Source organism: Colius striatus, chromosome 7 (assembly GCF_028858725.1).
Source record: "Colius striatus isolate bColStr4 chromosome 7, bColStr4.1.hap1, whole genome shotgun sequence".
In the NCBI taxonomy this organism is placed as follows: domain Eukaryota; kingdom Metazoa; phylum Chordata; class Aves; order Coliiformes; family Coliidae; genus Colius; species Colius striatus.
The window spans coordinates 21,720,656-21,738,444 of record NC_084765.1 but is presented as its reverse complement, the minus strand read 5'-3'; the positions used below and the strand labels follow the sequence as shown (position 1 = coordinate 21,738,444).

Genomic DNA, 17,789 nt, shown 5'->3' with positions numbered 1-17,789 from the left:
CACCACAATATTCTGGGTTGTTATCTGTACCCTGCGGCTTTTCACGCACTGTGTGGACGCAACTATCTTGGGCAGAGAGTGTGGTGGTCCCAGGCCACGAGAGGAAGTTCCCTCAGGCTCACAGGGAGCTGTAGCTGAATCGGGAGCGGCCTCAGGAGAGAAAATGGTGTTGTGACTGAGGGACAGGCCACTTTGGGGCAGAAGGGGACAGCATGTGCAAGCCATAGCTGCCTGGTGTGAGTCCTCTTGACGGCTCTTTGCTCCTTGAACCCCATGCTGTGCCATCTCTCTCAGAGCTCTGTTAAAGAAGGCCAGGAGCTGAGGTAGGACAGCAGCAGAGTGTAAGGATATCTGGTTAAAGGCTGCTCAGCATGAGCTACAAGGTGAGCAACAGTAGAGTGGGTAACTCTAGACAGTCAGATTGACAGGCTGCCTAGCACAGGGGGGAAGGGAGGCAGTAGCAGAAACCACAAGTGAGAGCACTGCACTGCGGATTGCAGGGCCATGAAGGTAATCTGTGATGCACGTCATGAAGATTTTTCTGCTGGAAGCTTCATCACCAGGTCCGATGAGGAGGAAGCAAGAGTCTCATAGGTTCCTGAGCCAGGGTCTTGAGAGTAGAGGGCATGCCAGTCTTGTGCAAAGAGCTCTGCCGCTCCCTTGGCAGGGCCTGTGAATAGAGAGTGCCAAGGTGGCCCTGCAGGAAGGCTGCTCTGGCTGCAGGCCAGGAGATGGAGACTCGTGCAGAAGCATAGGGCTCAGCTGGGGTGGCTAGAGGAGAAAGAAAGTCTCCATGCAGGAGGTCCCATGGTGTAATGGTGAGCACTCTGGACTCTGAATCCAGTGATCTGAGTTCAAATCTCAGTGGGACCTCAGCCTTTTGGCTCCCATTGGGCTTTCTTCAGCACACTTCACACCTCAACAGTCCTGCTCTAGGGGCAAATGATTAATGCACTCCCATCTTCCTTCCTGTCCTGTGCTTCCAGCTCTGACAGTCAGTATGTGGGGTTATAGTACCTGTGGGGTTATTTGCATCTCCACCCTCTCTCCATTTCAGTGAAGCCTTTCTGTCTTTTTATTGCCTGTTTGCTTTTTTTCATCCTCTGTTTTCACTCCACAGACACTCACCCCAACTGACGGTGTTCCATGCTTGGGAGCACCATGTGCTGCCATGGGAGAGGGCCGGTTCACACTTTTCCTTGCAGAGCAGACAGATGAGAGAGAGGAGCAGAAAGCACCATGAGTCTCAGGCTATGCTGCAAAAGGTCTTTAATGAGAGAAGGAAATGCAGTGGCACAGAATTCAGAACAAGAAACACATCAGCGGGATTTAGGGAGGCACAGACCATGGCCCATTTCACAAGGCCAAGCTTCACACTAAACGCTTGCAGTTCCTAACCCCAGCACACGTCCCCATCAGCAGATTTTCATCAAAGAGAAAGGAGTCCTTCGTCAAGGAGGCCAAAACAAAGCATAGCCAGAGGAGGCCCGACAAGGCTTCCAGGCAGCGAGGAGCAGTAGGCACAAGTGAGATGAGGACACGCAGCCCATCGGGAAGCCATGGCCAGGCTCTGGCTGCGTGCTCTCCATCCTCGTTCCCGCTCCAAAGGGAGGATCCGTTGGCTTCAGCAGTTCCGACCGCAGCGAGGGGGAGGCAGACACAGCCCCAACCCCCCCAGGCCAAGGGAGCCCCCAGAAGAGATGGGAACCCCGCCGGTGCTGAGGGAGCTGCCCACAGCGGCGGACAGAGAGGATCCCACGGCTGTGTTCTGAGGGAAAGAGGTGAGGATGGGGCCCGGCAGGGTCACCATCACTGCAGAGGCCTGAATGGCCACTGTTGAGTCACCACAGCGGGCGACACAGGGCTCAGTGCAGCTGCTGGCCAGGGGCGTTGCGCCGGAGGAGCCGCATGGGCCGGGAGGACAGGGTCTGCAGCAAGACATCTCTGGCTGAGGCAGGCAAGGCTGAAACACAGAGCACAGAGGAATCACATGCCAACATCAGCTGACTCTTTGCCTCGGGTCTCTCCGAAGAGAACTTTGGTTGCCCTTGATCTCCCATTCCAGTTCCTTGTCCAGTACAATGCCTGCAGCTGATTACACAGGTAATACAGAGAACAGGCATGATATATCAAGGCTAATTTTAAAGAACAGGGAGCAAAGATGCATCAAAGTGGTGGGAGACAGCACCAAGACATCCTCCTGTATTGCCTGGTGCAATACCATGGGTGAAGAATGATGTAGTGATCCCAGCATCAACAGGCTGAGATGAACAGCCGCCTCAGATATCGTCTCTGAAAAATTCCCACTGTGCCTACAGCACCCACAAGACTCACGTGTGCTCTGAGTTTTGCAACACAGGAACCCTGACCCACTGCTGGGCTCAGACCCAGGACCGTGGGATTAAAGCACCCGTGGAAAGACTGATCATACCCCCTATCCTGAACAAGCATTGCTGCGCTGAAGAAGGTACTGGATGAACTCAGACATATGTTAGAGAGCAGGTGCCTGAGGCAGAAATTCTGTTGGGCAGAGCTCTGTGCATCTGAGGCCATTGATCCCCTTCTGCTGGAAAGAAACCTCCACTTCCCAACTCTCTCCACCCTGCCCATCAAAAGAGAAAGAGGACACAGCCCTGGAGCATTTCCATTGCAGGGCCCAGCTGTGACAGTCCAAGCACCAAACGGAGTAGCCACCATGACAGCAGCTCAGCCCACAGAGAGAGATGGAGCGGATTTATGCTTACCTTACTCCTTGAGGAGGATGCAGAGCCTGGAGCAGCACAGCCTTTTATGCTGTGTCCCAGAGCCCTGAGGCATCACAAACATTCCTTGCTCATGAAGCACCTCAACACTGAGCAGTTGCTGCTTGCTGAGGCCTCACTGGTGATTAAGCCCTTTCCTTTCACATCTGAAAGATGTGCTGCCATTTCAAATCACCAAACACCAAAATGATCCATCTGTGTCCTAGCTTTGTAAATTAATAAATTCATAAATTAACTCTGAGGACTTAGTCTGGTATGCAGGGGGCTTTTAAGTCAGTTGGCATGATCTAGGTTGCTTTTGTCACTTTGCTCTCTTCATGGAGAACACATCCACCCATGAGCCAAGTTCATGTATGAGGGACACCTCAAGTCAGTTCTCAAGTATTTTCAGTGAAGATTCTCAGACTTACACTGATAGACAACTGCCAGTGTGGGAAATCACAGGAGACTGTGGGACAGTGTCCGTTTTGTGAGGCCTCAACGGTCATTAAGCTCTTGACTCTTTCATCTGAAATGTTTGCTCCAGCTTCATACCGCCAAACACCAAAAAGATTCATCTGTGTCCCAGCTTCATATGGACAATTAACTCCAAGGTTTCGGGCTAGTGGGCAGGGAGCCTCCATGAAGGTTGGCGCAATTTGCATTGCCTTTTCTACTTTGCCCTCGTCATGGTGAATAAAGCCGCTCATTAGTCATGTTTAAGAATGACGGACCCCTCATGTTAACTCTCAAGTGTTTTCAGTAAAGATTCTCAGGCGTATCCTAAGGGACATTTCTCTCTAGATTATCACAGGAAACTGCGGGTAAGATTTCATAGAAACACCAGTTGCTGACACTGACAGATATTGTCAATGTTTGATATCACAGGAGATTGCCAGTAAGTTCAGGCAGAACATCAGGAGTGCATAATCCAGTGTGGGAGAAGTAACTCAGGTCTCAAGGGACATGGCAACGGTCAATGTTCAGGAAATGCAGCAGGGACGCCACTTGTGGGCAGGAGTGAGGGCCACAAGAACCTTACTTGTGCTCATCAGGCCCATCCACAGCCTGGTCTTGTGCTTAAAGAGGTGCTTGGACCCTTCCCTGAAGGAGACTCATTGCCAAATTGACCTGTTTTGTTCAGCAAGTGCATCTCAGAGGCCAAAGGCCTGGATGGCCTTCTATTGAGGAGAAGCGCAGGACAGGGTTCTTAGAGCTCACAGCCTTCTTTTCCTAAGCCGTTCCATCCTTGCAATCCACAAAGGGAAACACCCTGAACTCCGGGATAATGTGTGTAACTCTAGGTTAGCATCTGCATGACCTAAGGTATCCAGGTCCATTTGTCTGTGGAACTCTTTCAGGGAAGGATGTGGGCATCAGTTGGATCATAATCCCAGGCCATGCTAGAGTCTGATGAGCATAAGGAAGTTTCTCATGGCTTTCATTGAGCCTGCATAAGAGACTCCAACCAGCCCACCATGGTCTTTCCTTCTTGTTGAGATTTAGCAAATGCACAAAAGTCTGTGAGTCGTCTTCAGGATGGGATTGTGCAGACTTGATGTTCTGCCTGAACTTTCTCCCAGTCTCCTGTGTATCTATAATAACCCGTGGGGAGGAATGTCTCCCAGGCTAAACAGAATGTTCTCGAGTGCTTATATAAGCTCTACTTCTTGGCTCAATTTGACTGAGACTGGTGGCCATGAAGAGGGCAAGGTACAAAGACAATCCCTGCAGCACCAACCCTCTTGATATCTCTCTGCACGTGAGCATGAGACCTCTGAGGTAACTGAACTTATGAAACAAGCACATAGACAAATTGGTTTGATATTAGGAAGCATCACACTCGCCAGGACCTGATCCTGACAGGTCACTTCAGCAACCAGGACATGTGCTGGAAAAGTGGCACAGTGAGCTACAAGCACTTCAGGAGACCACACGAATGCACTGAGTAGAGATGGTTTGGATTGATGAGGGGAAGCCTGAGCAGAGGCACTGCCGGACTTTTTGTTTGCTGAGGCAAAAAGGACTTAGTGGAAGGCTAAAGTTGGAGGCAGGCTGGGCTGCAGCGACCGTGCCCTCATGGCCTTCCCAGTCCTGAAGGGTATAGGGCAAATAAATAGTAGAAACAGGTCCCTAAACACCAGAAAGGCAAACTTTTCCATGTGATCCCTTGGGAAACTTCCTGGAGATAAAGGAGAAAAGGAGACCTGAGAGATATAGAAACACAGTTTTCTTAGGCAGAAAGAAGCTCGTGGTCGCGAGGGGAGGCTGGAGGCCAGCTTGGTGAAGTGTAGACCACTTAGCCAATCTAAAACACAAAACACAAAGCCAAATGCACAGGCTGTGGAGGCAGGGACACACATCCAGGGGCAGTTGTGCAGATGTGGCCTGGGAGCACAAGGAGGGCTTCAGGAAAGACAAGGCACAGTGGGAGCTGAACTTGGCTGGAGACAAGAGAAACAAGAAGAAGGGTTTCTTCAGGTGCACAGGACAACAAAGGAAGATGAAAGAAACTGTACTCCCTGATGATCAAAAGAGGAGAGCTGGCTACAAGCAACATGGAGAAGACGGAGGTACCCATCCACTTCTTGGCCTCAAATGCTCTACCCATGGCAGTCAAGTTGCAGAATCCCAAGGCAGGGACTGGGAGAGTTGCACAAGTTCATGGAAATGGATGAGTTTATGGATTTCTTCTGAGAACAATGTTGATAACACAGTCATGTTTTGATTATTACTTGGCAGGGCTTGCACAGCATCAAGGCCTTTTCTGCTTCTCATTCTGCCCTGACAGCGAGTGATCTGAGGGAACACAGCCGGGACTGCTGACACGTCTCTAACAAAGAGCTATTTCTTACCATAGAGTATCATGCTGTGTAGAAGCTTGGGGGACTGGCTGGGAAGAGCAGATTGCTGCTTGGGCATCTCTGAGTGAGTGGTGAGCAACTGCACTGGGCATCTTTTTTTTGCTATGTTCCCTTTCAGTATATGTATTGTTATGGTTTTGTTACTATTATTGTTATTAATCTTTTACAGATTACTTTTGATAATAGTAATTCACCTTGCCTTCCTACTGAGAGGGTGGGTGCAGAGTGAGCAAGTGGCTGTGGGATGCTTAGTTTCTGGCTGAGGTGACACCACAGGAAGCCAGCAGGTCCAGGGAGGTGATTCTCCCACTCCACTGTGTTCCTATGAAACCTCACCTTTATTGGTGTGTTCAGAAATAGGGCCCCCAGTTTGAGACACTTTTTTTCTGTAGTGTCCAGTGATAGTTCAAGAGGTACTGGACAAAAGCTGGAACACAAAAAAGTTCCACCTATATATCAGGAAAACCCACATTACTGTAATGGGTGACAGAGCACTAGAACAGGCTGCCCAGGCAAGTTGTAGAGGCTCCTGCGCTGGAGGTTTCCAAATGCCCCTGGACACGTTCCTGTGTGACCTGATCTAGGTGGACCAGCTTTAGCAGGAGGGTTGGACTAGAGGTCCCTTCCAACCACTACCATTCTCTAATTCTGTGATTTTGTGAGAAAGACATGAACCAGCTCGAATTGGTCCAGAGGAGAGCCATGAAGATGATGAGGCAGCACAAGGGAGTACCTCTTCTATGAACAGTTGAGAGCTGCCTCACAATCACAGTCCCTGGTCCTCATAGGGGACTTCAACCACCCTGATATTTGGTGGGAAAGCCACATAGCCAAGCACGCGCAGTCCAGGAGGTTCCTACAGATTGTTGACGACAACTTCCCGTCACAGATGATCGAGGAACCAATGAGGACGTGTGTGCTGCTGGACCTGGTACTGACGAATAAGTAGGGTCTGGTTGAGGATGTGAAGGTTGGTTGCAACCTCGGCTACAGCGATCATAAGATGGTAGAGTTCGAGATCCTGTGTGGAAGAGGCAGAACACAAAGCAGGAACGTGACCCTCGATTTCAGGTGAGACAAAACTGACCTCTTCACAGACCTGCTTGGATGGAACTCATGGGATATGATTCTAGAAGACAGAAGTACCCAAGACAGCTGGTCAATCTCCAAGCATATTTTCCTCCAAGCCCAGGATCAATGTGTCCCAACACACAAGAAAGGAGGAAAAGGAGGTAGGAGGCCTCCATGGATGAGCAAGGATCTGCTGGGACAACTCAGGCAGAAAGCAACCATCTATGAGAGGTGGAAACAGGGGCTGGCTTCTTGGGAAGAGTATAAGAACATAGCCAGGGCATGCAGGGGTGCAACTAGGAAGGCCAGAGCCCTTCTAGAATTAAATCTTCTTTTCTTCTCCTCCTTTTCTTGCGCGTCCCTTCCCCACCAGGTCCCTTCCCCACTCTTGAAGCTGCAGCTGCTCATCTCCAAAGACAGTCTGTGCACAACATGTCTCTCAAGGATAAATATGACAGGAAGACACCTCAGAGATCTCAACAGCACTCATGATGTGCCGCTGCCTGTAGGAGTCACAAAGGCAGGGTGGTGAGGAGCAGCCAGAACAAGGGGAAGGGAAGAGCCTCACCAAGATACCTTATGAGCTCAGGCTGCCCAGAGCCTTCCTGGGATGCCTTGCAGCATTTCAGACAGAGCACTCCCCAGTCAAGCCAGTCCAGCCCTTCCTGGGCTGACTGGAGCCTCCTGCACCAGCAGCAATGATGGCAGGACAGGCACTGACTCAGCAATGGAGAAGAGGGTTGGGGCTTACTGCTGTGCACCAACATTGCCCAGGACAAAAAATGTTTTACCTCAATGTCACCTGAAGACTCAGACTACACTGGCTCTCACAGTCTGAGAAAAACAGCCTAAACTGGATCTCACGGGCTGATAACACCGCCTACAGATGACAGAACAAAACCTTTTGTTAACAAAACCTTTCTGTATTTTGTTAAACCATCAGCAATATAACCACAACAGAATTGCACCTAACCTAAATCTATTATAAAACCCCTCCTCATGCCTGGATCATTGATTTAGAAGAATAAAGATTAACACCGCTGTGACAATACACTGACAATACAACAGCTGTCAAGTACAAAGTGATTTTGCCAGTGGTACTGGCGTCAGGGATGGGGGTTGCAGTGAGTTCATCAAAGAAATTACCTCTGCTTCTCCTCTCAGGCAAAGTCCTCCTCATAGGAATATGGGTATGAATATGAGGAGAGGACTCCTCATATTCACTCACTGCTCCAGCATGGGGTCTCTCCCATGGGAGACAGTCCTCAACAAACTTCTCCAATGTGAGTCCTTCCCACAAACTGATCCACTGTGGGTCCCTTCTGTGGGTTTCAGTTCAGAAACAGACTGCTGCAGTGTCGTCCTCTTGTAGGGTCACAAGTCCTGCCAGAAAATCTGCTCCGGCATGGGCTGCTCTCTACATGAGTCCACATGTCATGTCAGCAACTTGCTCCAGTACGGGCTTCCCAAGGGTTCACAGCCACCTTCAGGCATTCACATGTTCCAGTATGGAGTCCTCCAAGGGATGCAGGTGAATCTCTCCTCCACTGTGGACCTCCATGACCTGCAGGGGCACAGTTGGCTCAGTATTGTCTTGAACATGGGGTCCAGAGGAATCTCTGCTCCAGTATCTTCTGAAATATCTTATCCCAGAGGGCTTACCACCAATCACTGATGGTCTCAGTCTTGGCCAGTGGTGGGTCTGTCTTGGAGTTGGCTGACATTGCCTTTGACAGACTTCCAGCAGTTTCTCACAGAAGCTGCCTCTGCAGCCCTTTAACTCCCAAAACCTTGCCATGCAAACCCAGTAGTCCCAAGCAAGTGAACTTTCCAGGGAGACATTCTTCCTGCCTGGCTGTGGCCACGGGGAAGAGGCAGGGAAAGCGGCATGAGCACGGTGTGAGCTGGTGCTGGCAGTGCCAGGGAGCATCAGGCCGGGCTGTGGGAGGGCCCGGCTGAGGCACTGCCAGAGCAGAGTGGCGCAGCGGAAGCGTGCTGGGCCCATAACCCAGAGGTCGATGGATCGAAACCATCCTCTGCTAACTCATTTCTTTTTCCCTGCACCTGACAGACACTGCCTCTCTCTTGCTCCCTGACTACCTGAGCAGCACAGTAGCAGCACATGGCAAACTTGAGCCTGGGAGTGGGTAGTGGCTAGATTCCTGACTAACAAATTGCTTCTGGACATGCAGCAAGGAACATGGCAGACGTTCACCTCCAACCAAGTTATATAGACCAAGAAACCTGTGCTGGAGATGATCCACGTGACCTATTTGCCCACTATATACTAGGGGAGATAATTGTTGCCCTAGCATTGCCTGCTCTTTACTCACTGATGTCTGAGCTAATGGTAGAGAAGTGTACAAGGTATGAGTGAGTCCAGTCCCAAAGCAGCAGCCTTGGCTTGTTGCTCTGCCTTTTGGATTCAACCAAAGAGCACATTATGCACTCAGAAGTAAGCCCAGGACAGCACAACCCTGACTCCAACTGGGTAGCCTCTGAGTGCATTACCTCAGGATTAAGTCTTGTGCTGCTCCCCATAGGCACTGTATTGACCACATAGGGTAAGGCTTTGGTAAGTGGAGGGCTTAGGGATGCTGCAGGGTGGCCACTGTGAGCAGAGGTAAGAGTCTGCCCTGTGTCAGACACGGCCAGTTCCAGTGCTCACAGGGGCAGCCCTTGTCTGTCAGGAGCAGCAAGGGCCAGTGAGTAAAGCAAGGTGTTTACTGCTATGCACTTTGTTAGACACTCCAATACTGCCCAGGACTAAAGTCTTTTACCTCAGGGTCAACATCACCTGAAGACCCAGTCTACACTGGCTCTCACAGGCTGAGAAAACCATTATCTGCTCGTGGCAGTTTTGAGGTCAGGAACAGGTTAGACACGGCCAGTTCCAGCCCCAACACAGCTGAGCCATCACCACAGTGTGTGGCCCCTCAAGGAAAACGTATTCCAGAAAAGGCAGAAAACATCAAGGAGAGAGAAGTGGGAGGAGCAGAGGGAGTGGGAAAGAGCAGAGGGAAGATACATCCCTCTTGGACAGGGGAAGGAATCTTGTGTGAAAGACTGAAGTGAAGCCTGGGGCAGGGGAGAGGAAGGGTGCTGGTTTATGTTTGTGTTTTTTGTTTCTCACAATGTGAATATATTTTAATTAGGAAAATATTAATTATCCCCAAGTCAAGGCTGGTTTGCTCACAACAATTTTTGCCAAGCCATGTGTTTATCTTCACCCATGGAATTTCTCATGCTGTTTTCAGTGCTCAGACTGTAACCTCAGTGTTGTGTCACGTCCCCAGGAACATTGGTGGCCTAGTGGTGAGATTAGCGGCTTTTCCAGGCCAATGCAGACTACCTTATCTTCAGTATGTCCTTGACTTGTCCCACAGCTTTACCTCATGCCCAGGACTCTGGGGATCTCCTAGCCCACCAGACACATGCCTTGTTTTTCTAGGGAGACTCGTCTTGCCAAAAGCAGTCTGCGGGGTAAGGCAGGGTGTGGGGGGGTGGGCGAGGAGCTTCTGTTGAGCATTCAGAGATTCTCAGAGAGTGTTGAAGGGTAAGAGTAAGAACCACAACTCTCCTGTCTTGCTTATGCTAATCAGATGCTGCCACAGTCTGTTTTTATGCCCAGAAACCCAGGCAACAATGGCAGATTCATAAGGATAAAGGGCAGGGCAGAGGGCCAGGCAGGTCTCTTTCAAGTGACCTCTCCATAGATTCTCCATAGCCATGTCTCCTGATGACTTAAACACACCCTAATGCTTCTTCAAAGCACAGGTCTGGACTCAGCTTGGGAAGAGAAAAACGTAATGGAAACAAGAACATCAGCACATAGGAAGGTGATCAAAGAGATGCCCACATCCTTCCCTGAAAGAGACCCACAGTCAAACAGACCTGTTTTGCTCAGCAAATTCATCCCAGAGGCCAAAGGCCTGGATGCCCTGCATTTGGGGAGAGGCACAAGGCAGGGAGCCAAAACTCACAGCACTTTGCCTTGGGACAGGGATGGGGTGGATGGGGCGGCCCATTCCATGCATTGCAAACTCAAAAGGCACATTGAATCAGCCTCACAGGGCCCCTGGCAGTCATCATGATGTGGAAGAGTTGGGAAAAACCCTGAACTCCAGGCCAACACGAGTCACTCTGCTGTGGGCTTCATTGCACATGGTGTCCTCGGCTCAGGTGTGTTGGAAATAACAGAGCTGACAGCCTCGTTGACCTGAAAAGCAGGGAAAGGCAGTGGACATTTTCTTATAGATGTTGACTGCCATTTCTTTACCCATCACACCCAGCTCTTTTCAGGCAGACCCATTCCTATTGACAGTGGAATGAACACAAGCAGCCAGCACAAGCAGTATGCCTGTGGATGAGCCATCACCAGCAGAGCCAGTAACAACCTCACGGTCAACATCCAAGTGATCCTCTGGTTTCCGGTCCATCAGGTAGTCTGGGAGCAAGAGAGAGGCAGTGTCTGTCAGGTGCAGGGAAAAAGAAATGAGTTAGCAGAGGATGGTTTCGATCCATCGACCTCTGGGTTATGGGCCCAGCACGCTTCCGCTGCGCCACTCTGCTCTGGCAGTGCCTCAGCCGGGCCCTCCCACAGCCCGGCCTGATGCTCCCTGGCACTGCCGGCACCAGCTCACACCGTGCTCATGCCGCTTTCCCTGCCTCTTCCCCGTGGCCACGGCCAGGCAGGAAGAATGTCTGCAGAAACCACACGAGCGCAGAAACCACCTTGTGCTGGGAAGCCAAGGGCCTTGCTTTGCCCTTCTCCCCACGTCTCCTGCCCATAATCCAGGTGGGAGTTTTCTCTCTGACCACCTGAGCTGGCTCTGCACACTCCGGAGAGAGGCTGGCACACTCCAGACAGAGAGCAGTCTTGTTGATTTGCAGGTTGAGAGGAGCTGCTCTCCAGTGAGATCATGGGGACTGTCACGCTGCCCAGAGATTCAGCTCCCAGTGGGCTGCGAGATTCTACCTGATGTAGAAGTCTGTTCTTTGCCTGCTGAGGAGGTGGACAAGGATGCTTAGCATGGAATTCCCATGGGAAACAACAGTTCTTCTGATTTAGATGTGCACTTAACAGTGCCTCAGCCTAATGCATCGAGGGCCCTGGTATGGAAGAACAAAGGGTTTGTCTTTGCCTACAAGACAGTTGCGTGGAGCAGGCAAATTGCTGAAGATAAGGGGTGGGCTAATCAGTTAGAATTGCTCATGAGAAGAGTAGGTGATTGTCTCGTTCAGGATCAATACGTGCTCAATACATGATGTCTTGTGCAGACCTGACTGCAGCGAGTGTGGCCCCCAGCCTGACTGCTACCAGGGCAACTTCTCACGGCAGGCAATTTGGGTGCAGACAAAAAAGGTCCCTGGCTCAGCTCCAGGTCGCTTTCCTCTGGTACTTTCCTTTTTCACCCATGCTGCCGACCTCTCTGAGCTTCTCCCTTCCAGGCACTGCTTTCGCTAGCCTCAGTGGAATTCCCGTGGGGAACATGCCATGCACCACCAAAAAGCTTTTGTCTTTTTATTCTCTTTCTCACCTTCCTCTCTTTCTCTGGCACCTCTCTCTGTATATGTCCCTCAGGCTTTCTCTTTCCCAGGAGATGCTGTAGCACCCCATCCATGACAGCATTTCTAGGGGAAGGCAGGGACAAGTGCTGTAGGCAAAGGGGTTCTGTGTCCCATCACTGGAGATGTCTGTTTCTGTGGATCAGTGTGTCCCAGGGCTGCAGCATGCCCTACCACAAGCAGCCCAAAAAGCAACTGTGCCCCGTAGTTGGCAGGATTCGAACCTGCGCGGGGAAACCCCAATGGATTTCTAGTCCATCGCCTTCACCACTCGGCCACAACTACCTGCTGCAGTCCTCCCTGCCCTGTGCATCACAGGCCCTGTGCAAGGACAGCGGCCTTCCGGGGATGTTCAGGGCCAGGCTCTGCTGGAAGCCCTCACCTGGACCTGCCTGAGTGTGACAGGTACTGGCCTTACAGAGGCCTAGAGAGCTCGAACCCCAGGGGCTCCTGGTGCTGAATCCCCGTGCCTTGTCCTCAGCTGGGCATCTGCAGCAGTGAGGAGAGAAATGCATCGTCCGTGACCCTGGATATTCCTTTGTCCTTGGCTGCACAATTGCATGTAGAAGGCCGTGCTTTACTGCTGAGCAGCTCGGGTGCTTTTTGCCCCCAGACTATCTGCAGGTAGCAGGGGACAAACAGCAAAAGGAAAAGAGGCACAAACCTTACTGCCACAGGCCGGGACTCGGGCTCAGATTTGGGCAACTTGTGCCAGCTGTTTCTGAAGGCTCCCTGCAACACTCAGCTGAGCACACGTGTCCACGTTTTCCTGCCACTGCAGGACGCGTTGTCATCGTAGTCCAATGCATAAACTGCTTCTATCTTCTGCCAGGGGTTACTTGGGACATATAGTTTTTGAGTGCTTTAAGAGGTGGGACAGAAGGCTCACATGAGAGCCATTACAAGGCCACGATGAGCATGTTACAGACTTGTGCTCCATTTCCCTGAGGCTTTGCAATATTTTTCTTGCCCGCTTCTGTATTGTGTTGAGCTTCACACAAAACTGGTGGTAAGCTCAGGAGGAAGGACAAGTGCTCTTCCTTGAACAGCACATTGCTAACTGAGGGCAGAGGAGGAAAAAGCACCAGGAGACTCCAGCTGCGCTGCACAAAGTCTTTAATAAGTAGAAAGAAATGCAGTGGCAAAGAACAGAGCATCAGAAACACATCTAGAGGGTTCTGGGAGGCACAGAGCATGGCCTATTGCACAAGGCCAAGCTCCTCCTGAAGCGTGGACACAAGTGAGATGAGGACACGCAGCCCATCGGGAAGCCATGGCCAGGCTCTGGCTGCGTGCTCTCCATCCTCGTTCCCGCTCCAAAGGGAGGATCCGTTGGCTTCAGCAGTTCCGACCGCAGCGAGGGGGAGGCAGACACAGCCCCAACCCCCCCAGGCCAAGGGAGCCCCCAGAAGAGATGGGAACCCCCCCGGTGCTGAGGGAGCTGCCCACAGCGGCGGACAGAGAGGATCCCACGGCTGTGTTCTGAGGGAAAGAGGTGAGGATGGGGCCCAGCAGGGTCACCACCACCGGGGAGGCCTCAATGAGCACCGTTGAGTCACCACAGCGGGCGACACAGGGCTCAGTGCAGCTGCTGGCCAGGGGGGTTGGGCCAGAGGAGCCGCAGGGGCCGGGAGGACAGGGTCTGCAGCAAGACATCTCTGGCTGAGGCAGGCAAGGCTGAAACACAGAGCACAGAGGAATCACATGCCAACATCAGCTGACTCTTTGCCTCAGCTCTCTCTGAAGAGAACTTTGGTTGCCCTCCATCTCCCATTCCAGTTCCCTGTCCAGTCAAGGGCTGCAACTGATCTTGGTAACACACAGAACAGGCATGTCATGTCAATGTTTAGCTAGTTTTGAAGAACAGGGAGCAAAGATGTGCCAAAGTGGCTGGAGAATACACCAGGACCTGCTCCTTCTTTGCCTGGTGTCACAGCACAGATGAAGATTAATGCGGTGATCCCAGCATCAACAGGCTGAGATGAACAAATGCCAAAGAAATCACCTCTGAAAAACTTCCACTGTGCCTACAGCTCCCACAACACTCACGTGTGCTCTGAGTTTTGCAACACAGGAACCCTGACCCACTGCTGGGCTCAGACCCAGGACCGTGGGATTAAAGCACCCATGGAAAGACTGATCATACCCCATCTCCTGAACAAGCATTGCTGCGCTGAAGAAGGTACTGGATGAACTCAGACATATGTTAGAGAGCAGGTGACTGAGGCAGAAATTCTGTTGTGCAGAGCTCTGTGCAGCTGAGGCCATTGATCCCCTTCTGCTGGGAAGAACTCCCCACTTCCCAGCTCTCCCCACCCTGCCCCATCAAAAGGGAAAGAGGACACAGCCCTGGAGCATTTCCGTTGCAGGGCCCAGCTGTGGCAGCCCAAGCACCAAGAAGCGTAGCCACCATGACAGCAGCTCAGCCCACAGAGAGAGATGGAGCAGACTCACGCTTACCTTGTTCCTGGAGGAACGGGAGGCAAGAGAGGAGGATGCAGAGCCTGGAGCAGCACAGCCTTTTATGCTGTGTCCCAGAGCCCTGAGGCATCACAAACATTCCTTGCTCATGAAGCACCTCGACACTGAGCAGTTGCTGCTTGCTGAGGCCTCACTGGTGATTAAGCTCTTTCCTTTTGCATCTGAAGTGTGTGTTCCAGTTTCATACCACTTGCAATCACAGAACGAATCAGAGAATGATTTTTGGTTTTAAGGGAACTTAAAGATCCTTCAGTTTGAACCCGCCAGCCACAGACAGCGATGACTTACACCTGATCCAGTGTCTTAGAGTACCATCCAGCTAGGCTTGGGATATTTTAAAAATGTGGCTTCCACACATCCAGACACAAGAAGGACTTTCTGCCTACGATCTAAGCCATATCTACACTCTTTCAGTTAGAAAACATTGTTTTTCTTCCTATCACTACACTCTCGGACGAAGACTACTTTCTCATCTTTATTGTAGTACTGTAAGTTTGCTTAAAGCCCTCCCAAGAGCCTCCAGCTCGTATTGCGTTTTTCAGTCACTGATAGCCCTTTCCTGCAGAGCTGCTCTCAACCCTCTCATGCCCCAACCTGTACCTGTGTTTGGGATTGCTCTAACTCGGGAACAAGACCTTTGCCCTTGGTCTTGTTGCATTTCCTGAGGTTTGCCCAGGCTCACCCCTCTTGGCTGTCAGGATCCCTCTGGATGCCATCTCCTCACGCCAGAGTATCAACCACACCACTCAGCTTGATGTCATCCACACTCTTGCTGCACTGTCCATGTCCCTGACAGGGATGTCAAACAACACTGGTGCCTGTACAAAGCACTGAGGGAAAATGTTCATCGCTGGTTTCCACACAGAAATCAAAATGTCTTTTGAGAGTGACCATCCAGCAATTTCCTTATCCTGCGGATGGTCCTTCGTCAATCCATGCTTCTCCAGTTTAGAGACAAGGATGTTGTGTGGGACAGTACCAAATGCTTCTGACAAGTAGATGACGACCATCGCTCTTCCCTTATCCGCTATATTACAATTCTGTCAGAGAAAGCAAGTAAGTCTGTCAGGCACCACTTGTCCTAAGTTGAAGCTATGTTGTCCGTTCACCAATCACCTCTATTTTCCATGTGTACTAGCAGAGTTTCCAGGAAGATCTCTCCATGAACTCGCTGGGTGCAGAGGGGATACTCCCCAGCCTGTAGTTACCCAGGTCTTCCATCTTTCCCTTTGTAAAAGCAAGGGCTTTGTTTCCCCATTGCCCGTCCCTGGGAATGTCACAGGTCTGCCAGAGCTTCTCAGATTCAATGGCTAGTGGCTTTGCAACTTCTTCTGACAGCTCCTTCCAAAACATCGGATGCATCTCATCAGGCTCAACAGGCAAGTGCACCTTCCTGTTCCTTAGATGGTCATGACTTCGATCTTCTTCTACAGTGGGCAGTTCCTGCTGTGCCTTGTCTTTCCTGATCCCCTTCTTGCTCTCCCAGGCCACATCCCCATAGCTGCCCCTGGATGTGTGTCCCTGCCTCCACAGCCTGTGCATTTGGCTTTGTGTTTTAGTTTGACTAAATGGTCTAGACTTCACCAAGCTGGCCTCCAGCCTCCCCTCGCGACCTCTTGCATGTCAGGACCACGAGCTTCTTGCTCCCTAAGAGAACAGAAACTTATACAGAAACTTTTCTCTCCCAGCTCTCCTTTTCTCCTTTATCTCCGGGGAGTTTCCCAAGGGATCACACGGAAAAGTTTGCTTTTCTTGTGTTTAGGAGCCTGCCTCTCCTTTTTTGCCCTATATCCTTCAGGACTGGGAAATCCATGAGGGCATGATCACTGCAGCCCAGCCTACCTCCAAGCTTAGCCCTTATGTAAGTTTTTTGCCTTGGTAAACAACAGGTCCAGCAGTGCCTCTGTTTGGGCTCCCAGTCCAAACCATCTCTCCTCAATGCATTCCCTTGGTCTCCTGAAGTGCTTGTAGCTTACTGTGCCACTTTTCCTGCACACGTCCAAGTTGCTGAAGTGGCCTGTCAGGATCAGTGTGATGCTTCCTAACGTCAAACTCATTTGTCCACATGTCCGCTTCATATGGCCGTTTACCTCAGAGGGAAACTCATACTCAGTGCAATGATATTTCCAGTGGGTTGGTGCTGTAGGGATTGTCTTTGTACATTGCCCTCTTCATGGCCACCAGTCTCAGTCAAATTGAGCCACGAGGGAGTGCTCATGTAAGCTATCAAGTGCAAGTATTCAGGTCACTCTGGGAGACCTCTCTCCACAGGTGACAGCAGACACACAGAAGACAGTGGGAAAGTTCAGGTAGAACATCGAGGCTGCACAGTCTCATCCTGGAGAGGACACACAGACCTTTATGCATTTGGTAAAGCTCAACAAGAAGGAAAGACCATGAGGGGTTGGTGGGAATCCCCATCCCTCCTCAGTGAGGGCCATGAGAAACTTGCTTAAGTTGAATCAGACTCTAGCATGGCCTGGGACTGAGATAAAAGAGATGCCCGTGTCCTTCTCTGAAAGAGACCCATGCCAAATTTGACCTGTTTTGCTCGTCAAGCTGAGCCCAGCGGCCAAGGGCCTGGATGGCCTGCTTTTGAGGAGAGGCACAGGGCAGGGAGACAAAACTCACAGCCCTTTCTCCTGGGGCAGGGATGGGGTGATCCGTTTCAAACTACAAAAGGGCACTGGATCCGTGTCACAGAGCACCTGAGAGTCATCATGATGTGGAAGAGTTGGGAAAAACCCTGAACTCCAGGCCAACGTGAGTCACCCTGCTGTGGGCTTCACTGGACATGGTGTCCTGGCCCGAGGCGTGCTGGCGATTCACGCGTGCATAGCCCTGAAGTGCCACTTTCGTCACGGGCATTTCCACACAATTTATCACCATTCCTGAAGCAACCGGTGTTTCTATGGAATCTCCTGCATCTGCAGGCTGGCAAGTCAGTGTCTTTTGGTGGCTACTGATGGTCTTGTGTGACTCAGAATAATGTTGTTTTGAGGGAATCTCTGGATTTCCTCTGCTTCTGTCGCCTCCTACAAGCAGCTCAATCTTCCCAGTTCTC

The 17,789-nt window shown here is 51.1% G+C and overlaps 4 non-coding genes across 4 annotated transcripts; 2 read left to right on the top strand and 2 right to left on the bottom strand.

Annotated features, from left to right (window-relative positions):
* The first annotated feature begins 801 nt into the window (after positions 1-801).
* On the top strand, positions 802-873 carry TRNAQ-CUG (transfer RNA glutamine (anticodon CUG)). The gene has a single exon. It is a non-coding gene; the product is annotated as a tRNA-Gln (tRNA).
* Positions 874-8,646: 7,773 nt separating this feature from the next.
* On the top strand, positions 8,647-8,718 carry TRNAM-CAU (transfer RNA methionine (anticodon CAU)). Its single transcript has one exon. It is a non-coding gene; the product is annotated as a tRNA-Met (tRNA).
* Positions 8,719-11,176: 2,458 nt separating this feature from the next.
* On the bottom strand, positions 11,177-11,248 carry TRNAM-CAU (transfer RNA methionine (anticodon CAU)). Its single transcript has one exon. It is a non-coding gene; the product is annotated as a tRNA-Met (tRNA).
* A 1,199-nt stretch (positions 11,249-12,447) lies between these two features.
* TRNAS-AGA (transfer RNA serine (anticodon AGA)) lies at positions 12,448-12,529 on the bottom strand. Its single transcript has one exon. It is a non-coding gene; the product is annotated as a tRNA-Ser (tRNA).
* Positions 12,530-17,789: the final 5,260 nt, after the last annotated feature.